The sequence below is a fragment of the Myotis yumanensis genome, unplaced genomic scaffold (genome assembly GCF_028538775.1).
Source record: "Myotis yumanensis isolate MYYU_CA2020_CCGP unplaced genomic scaffold, mMyoYum1.0.hap1 SCAF_10, whole genome shotgun sequence".
NCBI classification, from domain to species: domain Eukaryota; kingdom Metazoa; phylum Chordata; class Mammalia; order Chiroptera; family Vespertilionidae; genus Myotis; species Myotis yumanensis.
Window position 1 is genome coordinate 25,882,612 of NW_027223761.1, and position 24,256 is coordinate 25,906,867.

General features: G+C 37.3%; 1 protein-coding gene across 4 annotated transcripts in view; it reads right to left on the reverse strand.

Annotated features, from left to right (window-relative positions):
- The window catches only part of LUZP2 (leucine zipper protein 2), a 309,639-nt gene that overhangs the window by 155,192 nt on the left and 130,191 nt on the right, over positions 1 to 24,256 (reverse strand). Inside the window, exon 1 of one of the 4 annotated variants that reach the window (XM_070428149.1) lies at positions 10,589 to 10,603. The exons of the other annotated variants lie outside the window; for them this stretch is intronic. The gene's annotated coding sequence lies outside the window, so the exon portion shown is untranslated. Of the gene's footprint in view, positions 1 to 10,588; positions 10,604 to 24,256 lie in introns of those variants that run through there. 4 annotated transcript variants of the gene reach the window in all.

A 24,256-nucleotide genomic window follows, 5' to 3' on the forward strand; every position in this document is an offset into this window, starting at 1 on the left:
AGTCCTAGAAGTGGGATCACTGGGTCAAGTTCCGTTTTTTGAGGAAACTCCATACTGTTCTCCACTGTGGCTGCACCAGTCTGCATTCCACCAGCAGTGCACGAGGGTTCCTTTTTCTCCACACCCTTGCCAGCACTTCTCATTTGTTGATTTGTTGATGATAGCCATTATGACAGGAGTGAGATGGTACTGCATTATTTTTATAAGATTTAGTAATGTTCTATAGTTACTTCACAGAGTTCTTACTCATTCCTTATTACAAGTATTGCTGTTATTGTGGATGGCTTTGTCCATTCAATTGTCTACATGGATCTTTCTGGTTTCCTTTAAAGCTATTGACTCTCTAAGTTGGTTTTGATTAAAGATATCTTATTAAACAATTTTGTTAGTTGCTATAGTTATTCAGTTGATTTGTTTTACTTTTTTAAAGTAGGACGTGACATTTTCTTTGTGTAATACCAACCATCTTTTTTTTAAAAAAAAAATAAAACTTAAAACTTTTATTTCTTGCCGAAACCGATTTGGCTCAGTGGATAGAGCGTCAGCCTGCGGACTCAAGGGTCCCAGGTTCAATTCCGGTCAAGGGCATGTACCTGGGTTGCCGGCACATCCCCAGTGGGAGATGTGCAGGAGGCAGTTGATTGATGTTTCTCTCTCATCGATGTTTCTAACTCTCTATCTCTCTCCCTTCCTCTCTGTAAAAATTCAATAAAATATATTAAAAAACAACAACTTTTATTTCTTTTTTGTCCCTTGGATAATTGTACTGGCTAAGACCTCCAAAACAATGTTGAATAGAAAAAATGATGGCACAACTTCTGTCTTGTCTGTGGCTTTAAGATAGACAAATAAATTAGATTTTTGTACTGAGTAAAACATATGCAAATATTTGCTGTAATTTTCAGGTGATACCATTTTTCCTCAGGCCACTTTTAAATAAAAATTTTATTTAGTTATACTATTAACACTCATGGAAAAAAAATCCCAAGGACACTCTTCATGAACTATCACAAGATAAATATAGAAAAAATGTTTGCAAATAGAAAAGGCATTTTAGAAGCTTTTCTTGGAACTCATCCATTTATTTCCTTTACTTTCCTCCGCAAATGTAACCAATATTTTGACTAGTATTGCTTTATAATAATTTGCCTATGTTTAAAATGTATATAAAGGGAATCACTGGATATGTCTAAGAATGGAAGTGCTCCATTATAGGGGATGTCTTTGTTCAACTTGGGTAAATGACTGTACTGCCAAAGAATTTTCCATTTAGCTGTAGAGCAGGAGAAGTGGAGGATTCCAATTCTTTCATTCTTATCAACACTAGTATTTTTAAAAACTTTTCAGTCACCCTATTAGTTGTGTAATAGTATCTCATTTTAGCTATAATTTGCATTTTACTGGTGACATATAAAAGTGAGCATTTTTGAAAGGATGATATTTACACATTATTTTTTATAAAACACCTATTCATGTCTCTTGCCTTTTTCCATTGCTTTGCCTATTGTTATTGTTGATTCATAGGTGGTACTTATACCATTTTTCATGTTGCAAATGTTTGCAGAATATAAATCTCCATACCCTTCATTTGGTCATGTGACTCTCCAATGGAATGTTAGTGGACATGACACATCAAAGACTTTAAATATCTTTTGTCTCTTTTTGCTTAGCCTCTTGTTCCCCTGCTAATGGCTATGTGAAGAAATTCCCCCAAATAACTACTGTAACTTCAGGATGTTTCTGAAAGAAAACATGTAGAACCAACCTGAATTTGATTCATACTCTGAAGCAGAAACACCCCAGTGACTTTACTCTGAGTTTGAAAAATAACATTTGTTATTGTAAGCCATTAGGGTTCTAGAGTAATTTGTAATGTAGCAGTATCACAACAAAATCTTGTCTCATAAATGCATTCATTGAGACAATCACATACTTTTTTTTTCTTTTATACTATTAATGTGCTGAATTACATTAATTCATCTCACATGTTATGACTACTGTTTACATTAAATCAATCTTTTATTACTGAAATGAATTCTTTATTATATATAATTCTGTTTCATTTAGTTAGCTAATATTTTGTTTAGAATTTTACATTTATTCTCACAGGAGAAAATCATTTCTAAATGCCCTTTCTCATCATATCCTTGTAAAGCTTGGCATCTAAGTTATGCCTAGCCTGTGAGAAAAAATTGGAAAGTATTCCCTCTTTTCCTATTACTTGAAGTAATCTGTGCAAATTTGATAATATTTCTTCTCTGAATTAATAGAATTAATATGTAAAATCATGTGTTCTGAAGTTTCCTTTGTGAGAAGGTATTTATTTACAGATTCGATGCTTTGATAGGTAACTATTCAGATATCCTAACTGTCCCTGTGTCAATATCAGTAAGACATTATTTTTAGGGATTTACCCATTTCATTGCCATTCATTTAGGTTATGATTCTGAATGTCAGCAATTTGGTCTGAGCTCAGCTGGGCAGTTCTCCTCTTGGCTGGGCTTACTCTTGTTTCTGTGAGCAGGTCCTGGTCAACCAAATGGCTCTGCTTCTGTAGCTATCAGTTTGTCAGTGAAGGCAATTGGCCCATATGTCTCTCTTCATCCAGCAAACTAGCTTGAGTTAATTCATATTCCAGCTGCATAGGGTTCTAAGAGAATTAGCAGAAGTAAAGGAGTATTTTGGAGGTTTAGCATCAGGATGACATTGTGACTGAAAAACTGTATCAGTCACAAAATAAGTCACAAATATGGGCCAGATTCAAGAGGCAGAGAAATAGACTTCACTTCTTGATGGGAAAAAAAGCTTGAAAGTTATACTATAACCGAGAATAAAGAGAATATTCCCAGTTTCAGTCCTCATGATATGAATATTTATAGCACTATATAAATTGATTTTTTAGAAATAATTTTGTTTCTCCAAGTCCCTTAATGCGCTGCTTCCTAATTAGACTTTCTACAGTTAAAGTTTTATTTGGATCAATTTGTAGTTCAAAGAATCAGTGGCTCCTTTGGCTACGCCAAGGTCAAGGCTGTCTTCCCTCTGATTTGAAACTATCTTGATTCTCCTTCAGCTTCCTTTGCTCAGGTTTCATCACTTCCCTCTTAGATGTCTTGTGTTTGGTTAATTTATTGAAAATCTTTAAATTTATTTTTGTTTATTTTTATTTGTATGAATAGAAACTGAAATGAAAATAAATCTCCTGAGTAATCATATATTAAATGCTTCTTAATAGCCAAGACCTTCAAAAACCATCATACTCTACATAGTCTTACCACTTTTGATTTCACAACATAAAACCTCCATATATTTCAAACTAGTCTCCTTACACCTCATCTTCCTGTCAAGGTTTTCTCTATTCTCCATCTCTCTTCAAAGCTTTATATTGTATTAATAGTATATTATTTGTGTATATGTTTCATCACAAAATTAAATATTTGCATGAATGCTGTCTACTACCATGTTTGTATAGCAGAGCATTTTAAAAATATATTTGTTATTGATTTCAGAGAAGAAGCCAGAGTGAAAGAGAGAAAGAAACATCAATAATGAGAATCGTTGATCAGCTGCCTCCTGCACGCCCTCCACTGGAGATGGAGCCCACAACCCAGGCATGTGCTCTGACAGGGAATTGAACCATAATGTCCTGGTTCACAGGTCAATGCTCAAACACTGCGCCACACCAGCCAGGCATAGCAGAGCATTTTGTACTGATGATGCTGAACTGTTACCTGAGCCTTGTGCTGCTGGAAATTATCAATAGTTAAGAAGTCACCCCTCCCCCAACTTTTTTGTAGTAATGCAAAGAAACATTCTTCTCATATGCTTTATATGAAACTCACAGACGACCCCCTTGTTTACCTGTGACAAAGTCAGACATAGACCCTCCAAATCCTCCCCCCCTTTGTCTCATACATGATTAGCTGAGCAGTTTGTTCGCACTTACCAATCTGAACAAACTTCATCTGACCAAGTTATTCTCAGGCTCCTCTCTTTCCCCAGGCAATACATTATATCTAATCAGGTGGCCTCATGGGAGCTAAGCAAGCATTGGAACATGGAACACCACATCACCTCTACCCAGCTGTAACAATTCCTTCTGAGAATCAGCTGATGGCAAAGAAACCATTTTCTGTCTACTTGTTTGACCACAGCACCTGCTCACCCCACTTCTCCACAGCCAATTCTTTCTAATCCTGTGTTGCTTTTCTCTATTTTAAAAGAAATACCTTTCTGCCTTCACTCTAAGATATGTAATGATTTAATGGTTAAAGCATTCTTATTGCAATATATTTTTGAATAAATGTAGTCCCTAAGTTGAGATTGCTTTTACTTAATAGCACATTGTGAGGTGCCTAATAAATGTAGGTTGGCTGAATAAATTGTCACTTCTAGCTTTGGCTTAAATTCTTACATTAGTCTGGAGTGCTTTTAATGACTCTCTTTGTCAATATAGATAGAAACTATTACCTTCCCTCACTTCCTGCAGGAAATATCCTCCTATAGTTATATGGTTTCTTTGTTTTCTGAATTTTCACATCATATAGTTGGTATACTTGTTCATTTTATAATTAAATATTAGAGTTAGTACTTTAAAAAACATGATTAACAGCCTTTATAGAATAATGAGTACTTGAAACCATGTACCTCTTCCCTTTTTTTCCTAATAATTACTATTTAATTTGATGCTTACTAGTAAATTGTTTCAGATTGGGCACTGTATTGTGTGATGTGTCCTCATCATTCTTGACCCTTCCTTACTCTTTTGGTTCCTTGGATGTCCTGCAAAAACCAACATTTCTCAGTGTTTATTCTAAACAAAGATACAATAAAATCAATGATGCCTATCATAGAGTATTGTAATGTTTCAACTTTATTCTAATTGTTTTTTAGTTTTTGTTTTAAATTACAACAATCCTACAAGAGTGTATCAAATGCCTCCAAATTTAAACCTCATAAAATTCAAAGCCCTGGAGTAGTGCTCTGAAATCTCAAGAAGGTTTGCTTGCCAATCAGAGAAAGATAAATACCACATGATCTCACTGATTTATGGAATATATGAACAACATAAACTGATGAACAAAAACAGATCCAGAGACAGAGAAGCACTGATATGACTATCAAACCTCAGATGGAAGGTAGGAGAGTGTGGAGGTAAGAGGGAGAGATCAACCAAAGGACTTGTATGCATGCATATAAACCTAACCAATAGACACAGACACGAGGCGGGTGAGGGCATGAGTGGGGGCGGTGGGAGGGCAATGGGGGGATAAGGACAAATATGTAATACATTAATCAATAAAGAAAAAATAAAAAAAGGTTTGCTTTGTCCAAAATACAAACTTCTTTTCAACCTGTTTGCAGCATTTCTGCATATAGCTAAATAATCATTTATTATAGCAACCATAATTATAGTTTCACGTTATTCTTAAAAAATCCCTAATATTTATTATATATAAATATATGTCAGTCATATAGCAGAATATACATATATATATACATATATATATAATCATTCATTCTAATAATTATCTAGAAATGTAAGTGACATTATATCTATTTTATAAGCTAGGAAGCAGATATTCAGGGTAATTTGTCTAAGGTCACACATATAGTAAATTATTTTGGCAGTCTTCTACCCTACATATCTTTGATGACCAAATATTGCATTATGTGGTCTCCCTTTAATAAATGAACCCAGTAAATAACGTCTTGTTTTTTCCTACGTATTGTAATCTTTGAAAAATATAAACATTAGTAATTATTATAACTAATAAACATTCATAAACGTTATACCTAAACAGGTAGCCTGCAATGTATAGGTAAAATAGAACCCACATGGAAATGAGAATAACATATGCCAAAATATGGTTAAGAAAGATGAACTTCACATTAAATGATCATGGAAAATTTCATGAAAGAAAATATATTTCTGTTGGGCCTTGAATGATGGATAGGATTATTAAATGCAGTAAAGGAAAAGGGGTATTTTAAGCAGAGGGAACAATATAAATAATGACAATACATTTGGGAAAGTGCTGAGTGCATTTAAATATCAAATGAATAAGTAATACGGTCCTAATTGCATACAGGGCACTCATAGGACTATTGGGTCAAATACAAAGAAGTTGATAAGATTCAAATTGTCAAAACTCTTGAGTGTCATGCTCAGGAATTTTAAACACTTTCTATGGAAAATATACTGCTCTATGGATTACCAAGAAAGATATATTTAGGAATAGGTGTAGTTAGATTTCCAACTCAAAACCATATCAAGAAGAAGAAAAATTTGAAGTATCTTACCTCCACTTGTCAAAGCTATTCCAAAGTATATATTCTTATTTATTCATAGGCAAGAAGATTGAATAAGTGATTTTTTACTTGGGTTGGCCAGGGCATTAAATTGGTGACTATTGGGAGTTGTATCCTGGGAAACATTTGCAATCCTCGCCTTCAGGAAATTGAAGAGACCTGTAAAGTTCCTCTAAATCTTAGCACAAAGGTCATGGATTATTTTTTAAGAGGCATCTGTGATATTAAAGTGCTGTTTTCATTTTCTTTGTATCAGACCCAGCATTCAATGTGACCACCAGGATATTTGCATAGCATTTTTTAAAAAAAGGTCTGCTAATGCAAACTAAGAGAATAATGCAAAGTCCACTGAGGATGTATGGCAGAATTGGTTCTGTGTTCCTATGTGAGGGTTCCTATGTGAAGGTACCTTTTGGGGCAGGAGAGCCTCTCATACAAATATAGTATAAGATTGAAGTATTATAAGCCTTTGGATGAATTTATTTTAAACTAAAAATATACAACTCTTCTCCCTCCAATCCTATACCTGGGAACCTATTCGGGGAAATAAAAAATTCCAGCCCTTAGGAACATAACTTTAAAGCAGGACTAACCATAGATAAATGTTTGGAAGTAAAATAGGGGAGGGTGGGGGTAAAGGGGAGAGATCAACCAAAGGGCTTGTATACATGCATATATCAATGGACACAGACAACAGGGGAGTGAGGGCATGAGTGGGGATTGGGGGGGGCAATGGGGCGATAAGGAAACATATGTAATGCCTTAATCAATAAAGAAAAAATTTAAAAAATAAGAGATCTGAATAAATTTTGTTACATATGGGTAAAGACCCTCCCCTTGACCAAACATTAGTCAGGTTCCTATAAGCCCTCTTCTCAACTAGGCTTCAAGCTTGGCATCTATCTTTGTTAGACCAGTATCACCCAGTTATAGTAAGAAACTGTCGAAGACAATTTAGACAGAATCCCCAGGTTCTGACCACCTAGAAATCTGATTATCTTTGATATAAGATCAAATTCCTCATCTTCCACCAATTCTCCACTTTGGCCTCCTATTAGCAAGAATCTTGTCAAGTTGGATTAGCCAGAATCATCCCTTATTTTTTAATGTTTCCTCTTAGTAATTTTCCCTTCACTGACCCCGACTCTGCCATAAATCCCCAGCTGTTCGTGCTGTGGTCAGAATGGAGGCCAGTTCTATGCTGAGACCTCCTTTTCCCCAATTGCAATATTTTTGGAATAAAATCTACTTTTATTGCTTTTAATTACTATCCAGCTCTTGTTTTCTTTGACAACATGCCATGGTATAATATTTTAAGATTAATTTAAATATCACTTACAGTTATAGGTGACTTGTAATTATTTTTATGAAGTACTTTTGAGGAATAAGTGAAAGATTCAAGAGTGTGATGCATTTATGAAACACTAGCTATAATAATGCATAATGCCCTATATCTGTACAAATGTGTATTTGTGTCTACATGCGCCTCTGTACGATTTTATCAGTAAGGACAGAAGTTTTACATGGAATGGGTTAACAGAGCAGAGGAGGGATGCTGATAGAAGGGATTCATAAGAGGGGAGGGCAGTAAAACAGGAGAAAAATAGACTGTGCTGCCTGTATATAAAAGTATGTACGTACAAAGAACTCGTGTTAAAAATTGTAAATAAAGCCTAGCCAGTGTGGTTCAGTGGTTGAGTGTTGACCTATGAACCAGGAGGTCACAGTCAGATTTCTAGTCAGGGCACATGCCAGGGTTGAGGGCTCTGATCCTCATGTGGACTGTGCAGGAGGCAGCTGGTCAATGATTCTCTCATCATTGATGTTTCGATCTCCCTCTCCCTCTCCCTTCCTCTCTGAAACCAATAAGAATATTTTTTAAGTTGTAAATAAAAATAATAATAAAACTCCCTCAATTTTTCCATACCCAAGAACTCATGTTGACTTAACCATCTCTATACCCACAATCACCCCTTGGAGAAATTCAGTCACTGCATAAATTCCCTGATATCTATAGTACTTACAGGAGGGAAGAGACCAAAATTCTGCCATTCTAAAACTGCTTTTTGATAAAGTGTCTGAAGCTGTTTTATTTGACCCCCCAATAAATATTAGCATTACTTTTTTATTAAAACTGATTAAGCACCATTTTTAATTTTTTGAGGAAACTCCATACTGTTTTCCACAGTGGCTACACCAGTCTGCATTCCCACCAGCAGTGCATGAGGGTTCCTTTTTCTCCACAACCTCACCCAGTAATCCCACTTCTAGGAATATGTCCCAAGAAATCAGAAACATCAATCAGAAAGGAAAATGCACCCCTATGTTCATAGCAGCACAATTTACAATAGCTAAGATTTGGAAACCGCCTAAGTGCCCATCAGCAGATGAGAGGATTAAAAAATAGTGGTACATCTACACAATGGAATACTATGCTGCTGTAAAAAGGAAGGAGCTCTTACCATTCGCAACAGCATGGATGGACATGGGGAGCATTATGCTAAGTAAAATAAGCCAGTTGGGGAAAGATAAATATCACATGATCTCACTCATTTGTGGAATATAATGAACAACAGAAAATGATGAACAAAATAGATCCAGAGACAGAGAAGCATTAAACAGACTGTCAAACTTCAGAGGAAAGGCCGGGGGCGGGCGGGAGGGATCAACCAAAGGACTTTTATGCATGGATATAAGCATAACCAATGGATAAGACATTAGGGGGGTGAGGGCATGTGCTGGGGTTGGGGGTGGCCAGGGAGAGGTCAATTGGGGAAAAAGGAGACATATGTAATATTATGTGTAATACTTTTACAATAAAGAATTATAAAATTATAAAAAAACTGATTGAGCACACTTACTGTGTTTTCTTTTTTAAAAAAACTAGTTTTTGAGCTATGTATGAAAACCAGAAATAGCCAAAACATAGATCTTGCCTTCATGAAATTCTTGGTCTAAAATATGGCAGGTAGAAATATGTAATTCTAATCATATATGTTAATTATGCTACAGACATTTAAATTCAGTGGTAGTGAGAGGGTAGGGTGTACTCTTAATGGATAATTCAAATAGCAGACATCCTTCCTGATTAAGGAAACCCATACCAGACAAAAGGATGGCTGTGCTACTTTCAAAAAGTAGTAGAACATTTCAAAAGAGTATGCTACAGTATTGCTATCAGTGGAAGTGGAGTTTTTGGGGTACCGCGAGGAAAAGAATTTCCTGAGGCCCCATGGGAGGATGGAGTTTCGTGAAAAGCTTTATTGATGATGTAAAATTAAGGGGGTTCCCCTTCAAGTTTCTATCTCTGTCTCACTATGGAAGACGTCCAACCTTATCTTCAGCAGCCGGAATTAAGGCTGCCGCCCAGAATTTTTGTTCCATATTAAAGTCCAGTCCAGTCTGGCTAGCTTAGCTTGTGTTCCCAGCTGCAGTCCATTGTGTGTGGGGTCTTCATGGCCACAGACCATGCAGCTGCTTAAGGCCACATGGCTATGGAGAGAGAAGACAGGGACTTACAGGGCAAGTGCAAGTCATAGAGCCGGAGAGAGCAAGAATGAGGAAGTGCCAAGAAAAGAAACTCTTTGTCTGAGGATTTGAACCTTCCAAGATTTCATGTGCTTCTGATGATGGTCTCTCCCTAGCCAATCCATTGCTCCCCAGGTTAGACTGACAGACGAGCACCTTCCCTGCATCACCCCCAACTTCACTGCACATGTGCCCATCTCCCCTCTGTTCTATCCCTTCCCCCAGTCATCTGCAGGGAATGGATTGGTGGTTCCCTGGGGAGCATGAAGCTGTAGCTTTCTGGTGAAGCTGCCCAGATGACCATGCCTATAATATCTGACCTCCCCTTTGCTCTCTTCCTATTATTAATATTAATACACTAGCCAGTGATGATAACAGTATTGACATGAAATGTGATTCCGTTAATCACAGAGAAAAATATCCTTGCCAATAAATGATCAATGGGCTGTTTTTATTAACTTTATTTATACAGAAATACATTTCACTAGGAGCAGAGGAATCTGTGGCTTTACACTCTGCTTGATACATGAAATGAATCTTCTGTGTTTCTGACTGATAGGAGTTATATTGATTCTGCACACCTCTTAGTCTGAGATGCTTCAGATCCTATCAGTCTGAAAATTGCTTGTAACCAATACTCGGAGGTGTATGTGGTGGGGGAGAGGCCTAAGGCCTGCATGATGTTTCTGATTCTACCAAGGGAAAACCCCGAAGGTGCTTTAAAATAATAGCATCCCCTTTTACTTACACTGATCTTTTCCTTTCAGGACTTCCCACTGGTGCAGATATCTCACCCCACCTCTTCTGACTCTAGAAGACACAGCAGAGGGCTATTAAAATGTCTCATGGGTCTGAATCTAGCAAATGATCATTGTAGTTAACGTGGGGGCAAAAGAAAATCCTCTCATCAGAGGAGTGAGTTTCATATAACAAGAGGATTGTACCCTGGCTTATGTTTACTTAAAGTTTTCATGTTCTAAGGATCTGATAAAGCAGGGACTAGGAGCAGCAGGCACTACAGCAGCTATTTAATTCACAAGCGCTTCTCCATGTCGTCACCGCTGGGAGAGAGAGAACCACTAGGTTCTGCCCTCAATTCCTTCTGATTGCTTTTTGAGGCCCACAAATGTAAGTATGGCTATCCTGGCAGGAAGATGAAAGGTGCCACGGAAAGCTGTGTGCATTTCTCTTTATTAGTAATCAGCTGTACCAAATATTTACGATTTAGCGGGAACACATCAGCACAGGAGGCTTATATCTGATAAGTTTTTAAATGATAACTGGGACATTTGAAATAAAATGTCTCAATCATAACTTGAGAGAAAGCATAATTTTGTACTAAGTATGAAGAGGTGTGTGACAACTAAAAAATGTAGATACACTTGCTAACAAAGCATGTTTTACCTCTCTCTCTAGCCTTGTCTTCCTGATAGTTTCCTTCATATATGCTACATTCTAGTTGCAATGCATTTTGTTCTATTTTCTGAATACTCTGTACTCATAATACTTTGTATATGTATTCTCTTCTAGAATGTTTAGACCCATTCTAACCAGACAAACTCTTCTTTTATCCTTCCAGAACGTGCTAGATAGAGTTGGCTGCCTGACCTTTAGCCCTTTCCTTCTCTTTTCTCTAGCTAGCAGAACCTGACCACTCCCTTTCTTTTATATGTGCAAGTGGCACACAGACAATTTCCCAGCCTCCATTGCAACAAGACAGCCCTCTCATGTAATAGACCTGAACAATGACAGGTAGGGTCTCCTGGTCTTTAGAAAATATGTTTTTTTTTTTCCAATAACAAATCTGAAGGGAATTTAATCAGTTTGTAAAATAGATACAAATCATGACAAAACTCAAGAGTTTAAATTGTTCACTAACAGCATTTGACAACCAATAAGATTTTCTATGTTTTCCATCTGATATTTTGAAGCACTGGTGGTCCTGCATCATGTATTTGATACAGTTTAGTGTAAAGTACTATATACAAACACACTCCTGCACACACATAGACACGTGCACATACACACATGCATGCACACCCAGAGAAACCTGGTTTTACAGACTGATTTTAATACAACTTCTGCAACCTAATTCTGTGAATTAGGCCACTTAGTTAATTTATTAAAGCCTCATTTTTCATATTGGAAAATTAGAGATAGTATCACCTTTTTTGAAGGACTGTTGTAAATATTTTTGTAAAAGATAGATGAGGGGAGGGAATGAAAAAGTTGTTTCAATTTATTTCCTTTATTTTGTCATTCTTTCTCTTTTTCCTTTTTTCCAGAAAGGTTTTCATTTTCTTGTATTTAACCCAGTTATTAATTAACTGGAAAGGAACAGAGGCAAGACCGAATATTATCCGTGTGCCCAGAAAAGTCTGGGTGAAGTAGTGAAGATACTTGCATGTTGGTCCCACCTGGGAGCACGTCATTGGCCAGAATGGATGTGGCCACTGCAAGGGCTTGACATCTGAGATACATAAATTCCTGCACTCTTCTGCTCTTCTTCTCGTGCTATTGCTGCTCTCACCTGACTCCTGGCTTACAGGGTTCTCACACTCTGCTCTAGTCCACTTGGCCCACAGCCACATGGACCCTCACACAATGGACTGATGGACTGGAACTAGCCTGGCTGTGCTTTTACTAGCAGCTCTGCCGGATCCCCTGATATACCTCTCTCAGGACTGGTTTAAGGGAAATCGAACTTTGCAAACCCAGGGATGTAATTTCACGCCAATAAAGCTTTCTACCACATCTCATCTTCCCATGGGGCCTCCGGAAATTCTTATTCCAGCGGTTCCACAAGAACCCCACCCCCATTGCTATGGAGAAGGGCAATCCACACAACTCTCCAATAACATTTTAACGATTTGGATGTGTCAAGAAGGGCTCCAGCACACAATATTAAACAAAAAATGCTTTATTTTTTATTTTATTTTTTTAAAAATATATTTTATTGATTTTTTACAGAGAGGAAGAGAGAGAGATAGAGAGTTAGAAACATCGATGAGAGAGGAACATCGACCAGCTGCCTCCTGCACATCTCCCACTGGGGATGTGCCCGCAACCCAGGTACATGCCCTTGACCGGAATCGAACCCGGGACCCTTCAGTCCGCAGGCCGACGCTCTATCCACTGAGCCAAACCGGTTTCGGCTGCTTTATTTTTATTGAAAGAAAAAAGAAGTCCAGAAAGAGAAGGGGAAGTTACCTGAAGGAGTTGCTATAGTAGAGAGCTGAGAAGAGGGAATAATAAGTGAATGGATATAATAGAGAGAAATTACTCAGCAAATGTTGGGAAACTTGGAACTAAGAAAAAGAAACTTGGCAGGTGGAACATAGTAGTAGGGTGAGACAGAGACTTTGAGAAATAGGCTAGTCTAAAATTTTAAATGTTGCATTGGTTTCAAGCAATGCCTGGTGCCTGACCCCATCACTGCCCACAGTCTTCAGGAGCCATTTCATGTTAGCTGTGCTTCAGGAGGCATTGCATGAAGTGGGGCTGCCCTCTCTAGAGCACTACACATGCGAGATTAAAGGGCGGAGAGAAAGCAACAGCAAAAAAGAACGGAAAACACCTTGAGTGTTTACTGGAAACAAGGAATCTTAGCAAACATTCTTAAAAGAGATGAGAGGCCTCAAGAGGCCTGGTGTTACTAAAGAGGCCGAGAGACGCTGGAGTTCCCTCTCCCTATGGGATGAATGGAGACACACATTTTAAAAAAACTTATGAAAGAGAAGATCAGAATTCTTGGCAACTCCCACATCTCTGATATTTGTTATAACAAAGTAAGTGACAAGCTCTCAACAGTCAATAAATATTACCTTAACAATTGTATTGCCTCCCCGCCCCCCCCCCCCCCAACCTGGCCAAACTATTGGAAAAAGTCGTAATTACCATATTTATCTTCATCTTCTTCTACATAAAAAGTATATTACAAAACAGGACATATGCCCAGCTGGTGTGGTTCAATGGTTGAGTGCAGACCTATGAACCAGGAGGTCATGGTTCCATTCCCAGTCAGGGCTCTATTCCCACGAGGGGCTGTGCAGGAGGCAGCCAATCAATGACTCTCTCTCATAATTGATGTTTCTCTCTCACTCTCTCTCTCTCTCCCTCTCCCTCTCCCTTCCTTTCTGAAATCAATAAAAATATATATTTAAAAATACTAATAAAATATTAATAAGGTCCTAATCTGCCTGCTAACTGCAAATAGCTGGCTTAAAACACACACACACACACACACACACACACACACACACGAAGCAGGACATGCAAATCCATGGAATTTTCTATGCTTTACAATATGGCTGTTCCTTTCTTCACTTGTACAAGAAGTGTCAAACATAAGTCTCCACCCCATTCACAGTGAACAATGATCCATTGCCCTCAGAGGCAGTCTCATCTTGGGGGTTACAAACCTTAGTTTAAACTATCACTCAGCACTTTCCAAAAAGGCAATCAACAGCTTCAGGACAATTTTTCCCCCAGCATTATGAGCACATATTTCACACTTTACATTGCTGGAATCTTGAGTGGTACGTCTGTCATATTTCCACAGTTTGCATATGTCATTGTTATTTGAAATTATGGGCATGTTCACCACAGATTATAAATCTATGTTTATACAGATTTAATTATTAACCGAGCTTGAAAATGTGAAGTGACACTTTTTAACGATCCAGGTGCTATAGAGGATGCTTATTAATCAAGGTGAGCAGCAGTGTCAGTGGGCAACCATCCAGCTGGTGGAGGTCATCTGCAACACTGTAATTGCAATTGCTCCACTGTCCCTGACTTGCTGTCTGAAGCTGGGGCAATTCACGTTTCATTGTCAGCAAGTTGCTACTGCAAACAGTTTTCAACTGGCAAAGCTGTTTTTTATTACCAATGCGTCTCAATAAATATACATAGCAAAGTCTAATTTCAGTAGGTATTCAAACCAAATCTTTAAATTCCCCAGTCTCAGAGCTTAGAACACACTCCTAGTTCTATGATGCCATCAATTTCATAACTTGTCTGGTAGACTACACATCTGGATTAGTTTTGTTTCCCACCAAACGATAAAGGAGGCTGGGAAAAAAATTAAGGGGAGAGGAAATATGACTTCGAAAAGCTCTGCCACACAAACCCTTTCATGTTTCCTTCTTATTTGTTTCTTTCCATGTCTCCTCCTCCTCCATTTTTATAAAGAACAACCTACTCCAAATATGAAACTCTAAAACAGAACAAAATAGTTGTAGGAAGGTGAGGTTTTACAATCTCCACTTTTCTTGGTATTAGAGATCAATTGAATGATTTTAAGGCTCATTATTTCTAATCAAATTATGTGGGAAAAACGTTTTCTACCCCTAGGTTACTTTTGGAGGTGAAACTATCTGCAGAGGTTCTGAAGATTACAGATAAATCGCATTTGCACTATGTGCATTCCCTCATTGTCACTTTTATTCTTAAGTTTTACATATGTCTCCTTTTTCCCCCAATTGACCTCCCCCACAACCATTCCTACCCCTGGCAAGCCCCCACCGCCACAGTGTCTGTGTCCATTGGTTATGCTAATATGCATGCATACAAGTCCTTTAGTTGCTCTCTAACCCTCCCTCCCCTACCATTTGTCTCCAGATCAATCTATTCTTATTCATCAAATTATGCTGATCATTATATCCCACATATGAGTGAGATCATGTGATATTTATCTTTCTCCAACTTGCTTATTTCGATTAGCATAATGCTCTTCAGATCCATCCATGCTGTTACAAAAGGTAAAAGTTCCTTCTTTTTTATAGCGGTGTAGTATTCCATTGTGTAGATGTACCACTCATCTGCTGATGGGCACTTAGGCGGTTTCCAAATCTTAGCTCTGGTAAATTGTGCTGCTATCAACATAGGGGTGCATATATCCTTTCTGATTGGTGTTTCTAGTTTCTTGGGATATATTCCTAGAAGTGGGATCACTGGGTCAAATGGGGGTTCCATTTTTAACTTTTTGAGGAAACTCCATACTGTCTTCCACAGTGGCTGCACCAGTCTGCATCCCCACCAGCAGTGCACTAGGTTTCCTTTTTCTCCACATCCTCACCAGCACTTGTTTGCTGATTTGTTGATGATAGCCAGTCTGACAGGTGTGAGATGGTACCTTATTGTTGTTTTGATTTGCATCTCTCAGATGATTAGTGACTTTGAGCATGTTTTCATATGTCCTCTTTTGAAAAGTGTCTACTTAGGTACTTTGGTCATTTTTTTATTGGATCATTTATCTTCCTTTTGTTAAGTAGTATGAGTTCCCTGTAATTTTTGGAGATTAAACCCTTATCTGAAATAGCCTTTCCGTACTACCCAAAGTAATCTACAGATTCAATGCAGTCCGCATTGAAGTACCAATGGTATATTTCAAAGATCTAGAACAAACTCTCCAAAAATTCATCTGGAATAAAAAAAGACTCCAAATAGTCACAGCAATCCTGAAAAAGAACAAAGTTGAAGGGATTACAATACCAGATATCAAGCTATATTTCCAAGCCACGGTTCTCAAAACTGTCTCTTACTGGCACAAAAACAGACATACAGACCAGTGGAACAGAACAGAGAACCCAGAAATCGACCCAAACAATTATGCTCAATTAATGTTTAACAAAGAAGGCAAGAGCATACAATGGAGTCAAGGTAGTCTCATCAATAAATGGTGCTGGGAAATTTGGTCAGATACATGCAAAAAAATGAAACTAGATCACCAACTTACACCATACACAAAAATAAACTCAAAATGGATAAAGGACTTAAATGTAAGATGGGAAACCATAAAAATCCTACAAGACTCCATAGGCAGCAAAATAGCAGACATATGTCGTGGCAATATCTTTACCGACATAGTTCCTAGGGCAATGGAGACTAAAGAGAAAATAAACTAATGGAACTACATCAAAATAAAGAGCTTCTGCACACAAAACAAAACAAAATAAAACAAAAACCCCATCAACAAAACAACAAGAAAGCCCACTGCATGGGAGAACATATTTGTCATTGTCACTTTTAATATGATTTTCTCCCTAGCTCCGGCCCCACCCCAGGAAGTTTAGCAAATTAGATGATCCTTTGTGTTTTCCCATTCATTTCAAACAAAACTAAATGGAAATTAAAATTTAGTATAATGATATTTCCTTTAGAAACTTATTTGTTTGAATTATTAATATAGGTGTGAATTTAAATATATGGTTTTGTAGCAATTATTATAGTAATAACCATAGAGCATTTATTTTAAACTCACACATATATAATCATTAAACTCACTGACAGATATTTCTGACTCCAATAAAGGGAGCGTAAGTTCAAACTAGCCCTATGGCAAAAAGAAAATTAAAAAGTGGTACTCATTCATGATCTTATGCTTTTTTTCTATATAGTGTTTGAAAAAACATTTTCAAGATATACATGGAAATACTAATTTGTACCAGGTTTTTAACACATGAGATAAAAACTACAATCTAGGCTAGGAATATTGTTAATTTGTAGAAAAGAGAAAATTGAGCAATATTGACCTTGCTCAGCATTCATGGCAAGCAAGGGATGGAAATAGCACTTTAAAGGACATTTAAAGCACTTTAAAGCCCCAAAGATGTAAGGATTTTTCCTCCATTCAATGAAAAGAAAATCACTTGAAGGAGGCAGCAGAGACCTATTCTGAGTAAATCACACTAAACAATATCTTTAAGGAGAGGAAAGAAAGCAAGACCTCTTGGTTGAAATCACCTTGGAAACTGCCTAGTGGGCTGAATGAGAAGCGAGGCTTCAGCTCCACCTGTCCTGAGGGAGAGAAAAGATCTTCCACTCACCTCAGCTCATGTAGATTATTCCAGGTAACTCAGCTCTGTCTGTGTCACAGGCCTTTGTACTACTGCTCATACAGTAGAGGTTCATTTTTCTGTACATACATGGCTTGGTCTCTCACATATTTTATAATAGTTAAGTTTTCTTAACAAAGAGGTCATCTATAAACTAGACACTCATTTTTTCATTGCAATATTAATGTTGTTTATAAAAATTGTTCCAATCTGCATTCACTTTCCCCCCCTTAATGTTCTGTCTTCATATCTTTCAAAACTGTTTTCATTTATTATCATATTTTGTTTCTTCCCTACTATCTCTCAGAATTACACCTGTTTTTATTTTTGTTCATCATTTTATTTCAAGTCTCTACCAGATTCAGTGGCTTAAAGGGCATGATAATTTTTTTTATTCCTAATTGAAGGAATGGATGAATATGTTATAATGAAGCAAAGAGAAATACAAATAAATTTGGCAAGAATAAGACGTACAATTCTTGAAAGCATCACAGTTTGCTTAGATAAATAATTAGTGACACTATTATTTTTGGTGAATTCCTATTCTAAAGATAGAGTACCATGTTGATATTGTGTGACAAGGTATAAAGGGAAAACAGACAGAAATCTTTGTCTAATGGTTTTCATGTAAAAGAGCACATCTGCCTGCGTCATGACTCATCTCTACAGAAGCCCTCATTCCTGTCAGAAGATCTGCTGCAGATTCTAACCACATCCAGTTGGGAAAATGAATTCTTACCGCCTTGTTCTGCCCAACTGGGTCAATCTGATTTTCTTTAAATACCGTTTTTAACAGGATAACTTTCTTATTTAAATAAAGCCAACCCCCCATGGCATCCTATTTATACAAACTAAAGTACCCAGTCCTGACCTGTGCAAAGCCTTTTATACCCCTGCCTCACTCACTGTTTCCCAGACCTGAGCAATTCAGTCAAAAAAGAAACTTATACTCATGTTGAAATTGTGTAACTGGGATTCCCCTTAGTAACCTCTACTACTGAAAGTATATTCCCATGTACACTTCCACCTCACATGTCCTATTTTTCTATTCTTTTTTTTTCCGTCCCACAGACTTTGCTTTTTAAAGTGCATGCATATTTTAAGTTTCTACTCAAATGTTATCTCCTTCCAAAGAGACTTGGCATTCTTCTGAACTTGTCAAATCACTCAGTTTATTTTTATTTTAGAAGCACACAGTGGCACACGCACGCACACATCGTTATATTCTTGCTAAAAATAACTCAACAATTCATAAATTCTTTTTCACAAGTACTTTCCCTTCCTGCCACACTTCCCTTCCCTTCCAAATGTTATGACTGTTACTAGACTGTTATTAGTTTGGAGTACATTTGTAAAGACCTTTCCTTAGGTAGCACAGTTTATAGGTAGATGCTCCCCTTCCTCTATACAATTAGCTTACTTATTCTAAAACTCGCTTTAGTCACTTGAAAATGTGTTTTTATATCATTTTATGTGGTGATGTATAAATCTTCCACATTAATTTCAATTTTGTCTAATATTTTTTTAGAACGCATATAAGCCTGGCTTACACTCATGGACCTTTAGGGCATCTCCAGATTTTTTTTTAATACTAAGCCATGATAAAATAGAAAATGGTTTTTTGAACATAATGTTTATTATCTCAATAAATATATATTAAGCTTTGTTTTAGACACTTGGGATAAATCATTAAAAACCGGGCAAGGGCTAATTCTGTGGAGAGGATAAGGTTAGAAGAGGACCGACATACAGTGTTGAATATGACAGCCAAGATGCACTTCTTTGATATTGTAAGATTTGCCCAAAGGTCAAAGCTGGCAAAGAAGTTTACTAAAGAGATCAATGAGGAAGAACATTCTAGACAGAGGAATCAGAATAAATCCTTAAGCTGAAACCACACTTAACATGTTGGAAAAATATCAGAGACCCATGTGAGTGAACCAGTGAGGTTTGGGCAGCTATGAGAGGGAAAAGGTCAGAGAGTCCAAAGAGTATAGGGAGTTCATAAAATTACATTATAAAAAAAATTCCTTTTACTGGGAGTTACCTTATAAAACCTTTGCCTTTTTACTGGGGGTGAAATCTGAATCACTGCAAGGATTTGAACAAAAACAAAAATGATTTAACCTTCTCTACCATATGGTATTGCCACTTTAAGTTTTGCCAATGTGCCTTCCCTAAATTTTGCATCGTCATACATGTCTACCAATAGGGCATATGAAAATGTCTCTTCCACCTCATCCTAAATACTAGTATATATGGGTTATTATTAATCCTTTATTTTTTTCTAATCTGGTGGCTTTGTACTGCATTTTATTAATAATTTAGGAGGGTAGATATGACTTTATACATTTATTGGCTGTTGTTAAATCTTCTCAATTTGAATCACTTATTTTATACTGATAATATTCATCTTTTAACATGTATTTATTTATTGTCTCCCAACATATTTTTAAAGACATGAAATACTATGATTTTGTCCTTTCTGTTTTCTTTCCTCTGATAAATTTTAGACCCCACTAAAGTCCATCTAGATTATATACATTACAGAAAAAAAAAGTTTTCATTCAAAGGAACAAAGAATGAAATACAGTCTTCCCTAGGTATCTGGGGAGGATTGGCTCCAGGACCCCCTACAGATACCAAAATCCATTAATGATCAAGTCTCTTACACAAGATGGCATAGTATTTGCATATAACCTATGCACATCCTCTTTAAATAATCTCTAGATTACTTATAATACTTAGTACAATGTAAATGCTATGTAAATAGCTGTAATATTATGTTGTTAAAAATAATGACAAGAAAAAACATCTATGCATGTTCAGTACAGTCATGTGCCACTTAACAATGGGGATACTTCTGAGAAATGCATTGCTAGGCAATATCATCATTGTGCAAACTTCATAGAGTGCACTTACACAACCTAGATGGTAGAGCCAACCACACACCTAGGCTGTACTGTATACCACCATTGTAAATGCAGCCTGTCATCAACCAAAACTTCTTTATGTGGCTCATGACTGTACAGACACAACTATCATAGGCCTAACGACACAATACATGCTAGCAACAATATAACTTTATTCTCTCAAATATTTTCAATTCAAGGTTAGTTGAATTCATAATGTGGACCCCACAGATGCAGACTGCCAACTGTTTGTAGTTCCTTTTTATAAAATGCAACAATTGGCTTGAGACCAAGATGGCGGCATAGGTAAACACCAGAGACCGCTGCCGCAAACAACCATTTCAAAAATACAACTAAAAGACTGAACGGACATCACCCAGAACCACAGGAAGGCTGGCTGAAGAGAGACTCTACAACTAGAAGGAAAGAGAACAGCAAATCGAGGCTCAGAGGCGGCGCAGTGTGGAAAATACAAAGGTACCGAGGTGCGCGCGCAAAGCGGGCTGGTGGCTGAGGGCGCGGTTGTCGTTTTCTGTCGGGAGTGAGTCTCAGACTCTGGGCTCCAGATCAGGGTGAGTCTCTAGGGACCCAGACTCAAACGGGAGAAGCGGGATTATCCAGCATCAGTTGGAACCTGAGGGCAGCTTTCTCTCCGAGGTTTGCAGCGGCTGCCGGGGTTCTGAGAAGCAGAGCCTCTGGGAACGGGACTGAGCGTGGCCATAACTGCTCCCTCCGCCCGCCCTGTTGATCCCGCCCCGCCCAAACCCTGCGCACAGCCATTTGCCGATCGCCTCAGGCAAAGGCTGGATTAGCGCCTCCCCAGAAGGCAGACGTTTTCCATACAGCTGATTCCTATAGCCAGTCGGCCTGGTGGTCAAATCCCTCTAGTGTTAACTACAACAATTAAGGCTTGGCTAGAACAAGACTGCGCACAGAGACCACAAGGGGGTGCACCAAGAAAGCATAAAAGATGCGGAGACAAAAAAACATGACAGAAATGGAGGATATGGAGCTAAGAATCGCAATTTTGAGGGCTTGCCATAAATTTGTGCAGAGCCTCACGAAAACTAATGAGACCCTCGATGCTACGATAAAGAAATTAGAAAGTAAGCATACACGGACTGAAATAAAGAATATTATACCCAATAGCAGACCAGAGGAGTACAATAATCAAACCAAAGATTCAACAAAAAACACCCAATTGGAAAAGCAAAATGAAAAAAGAATCCGAAAGTGTGAAGATAGTGTAAGGAGCCTCTGGGACAGCTTTAAGCGGTCTAATATCAGAATTATTGGAGTGCCAGAAGATGAGAGACAGCAAGATATTGAAAACCTATTTCAAGAAATAATGGCAGAAAACTTCCCCCCATCTGGAGAAAGAAATGGACTTACAGGTCCAAGAAGCGCAGAGAACCCCAAACAAAAGGAATCCAAAGAGGACCACACCAAGACACATCATCATTAAAATGCCAAGAGCAAAAGACAAAGAGAAAATCTTAAAAGCAGCAAGAAAAAGAGGCTCAATTACCTACAAGAGAATACCCATACGACTGTCAGCTGATTTCTCAACAGAAACTTTGCAGGCCAGAAGGGAATGGCAAGAAATTTTCAAAGTGCTGAATACCAAGAACCTACAACCAAGATTACTTTATCCAGCAAAGCTATCATTCAGAATTGAAGGTCAGATAAAGAGCTTCACAGATAAGGAAAAGCTAAAGGAGTTCATCACCGCCAAACCAGTATTATATGAAATGCTGAAAGGTATCCTTTAAGAAGAGGAAGAAGAAGAAAAAGGTAAAGATACAAATTATGAACAACAAACATGCATCTATCAACAAATGAATCTAAGAATCAAGTGAATAAATAACCTGATGTACAGAATGAACTGGTGATTATAATAGAATCAGGGACATAGAAAGGGAATAGGCTGACTATTCTTGGGGGGAAAAGGGGTGTGGGAGATGCGGGAAGTGACTGGACAAAAATCATGCACCTATGCATGAACACAGTGGGTGGGGAGTGAGGGTGGAGGGTGGGGTGGGAGCTGGAAGGAGGGGAGTTATGGGGGGGAAAAAAGAGGAACAAATGTAATAATCTGAACAATAAAGATTTAATTAAAAAAAATAAATAAATAAAATGCAACAATTAGCTCCCATTAGAAAAATGCTCTATTTTTTATTTTATTATGCATCTCATTGTATAAAAATAAGATGCATTATACATTTTGTTTTAATCAATGTATAATTTAATTTTTATGCCCAGCAATAATCATCTATCTTATTTAAAATTAAACATTTATGGAAGAATAACTCAAGCTCATGGACCATTTATCAGTTCTCTTTATGTTTCCAACTTTAAAACACATTCTATCCTATCAATTTTGAAGATTTATTGCTTAGATACTCCTGTGGGGGAAAAGCCAACTGCTTTTATGATCTATTGTGTTAAAATTCACAGAAAATATTGTCATTCTAGTGGTACAATAGCACACTAAATCACCGAATGTTGTAAAATTCCATGATGCTTTTTTTTAAACAAAAAATATTGGTCAAGTATGAAGAGTGCAATACAGGAGAATAAATAAAAATAAAACTATGAAAATAAAAGAACATACTTAATAGAAGAAAGCTGAGACTATTAGTTCTTAATCAGTTATCTTAATGGTACTCTGTATACTTTCAAAAACAGATTTTTTTACTCCCTTTTAATATAACACATGTAATTTAGCCTCTTTTCATAAAATCCAGGAGGAACATAAAAAACAACTGTCACTCCAAAGTGAGTAATGTCAAAGAAAAAAATGGAATAGCTGCTGTGAAAATCAAATAGACTCCCCTATAGAGTTATTTGCAGGGGAAATGCCAAGTGCTTTTAACCTTAAGTGTATTTTACTTGTTTTATGGATTAGAAAGTAATGGCTTAAACATTCTCCTAAATGAGAAGTGAAGGGTAATACTTAGCACATTTTTATGACTTCATATATAATCTATTAATGTATAAAAAGCTATGTCACTTAAACTTTTTTTAGAAATATACAGCCAAATGGCATGACATGTGCTTGATAAAAATTGTTGGTTTTTCACCCAACCAGCATGGCTCAGTGGTTGAGCATTGACCTATGAACCAGGAGGTCATGGTGTGATTCCCAGTCAGGGCACATGCCCGGGTTATGGTTTCGATCTCCAGTGTGGGGTGTGCAGGAGGCAGCTGATCAATGATTCTCTCTCATCATTGATGCTTCTATCTCTCTCTTCCTCTCTGAAATCAATAAAATATATTTTTTAAAAAATTGTTGGTTCTTTCAACTAGGTACTTTTACAATGAGGGAATTGTGCAAAATGTGAAATAATGATAATAAATGTTTCGTAGAGTCTAAGATATAAAATTGTTTTCAATTTATTTTGATAATATGTAGTTACAATGAACATAAAACAACATTTTGGCTAGAGTTCTTGCTCATTTAAATATATATTGAAAGCTTGGGTTTTAAAAAGGTACATTTATGCTAGAAAGAGCCTCACATTCCTGGCAAGGATTTTACTACTTTTCTTATTTGCAGTTTGCTGTCTGCTTATGATGGTTACATTTATATGTCAACATGACTGGGCCGTGAGTTCCAAGATACTTGGTTACACATTGTCCTGAGGGCTTCATGCTTAAGAGAGT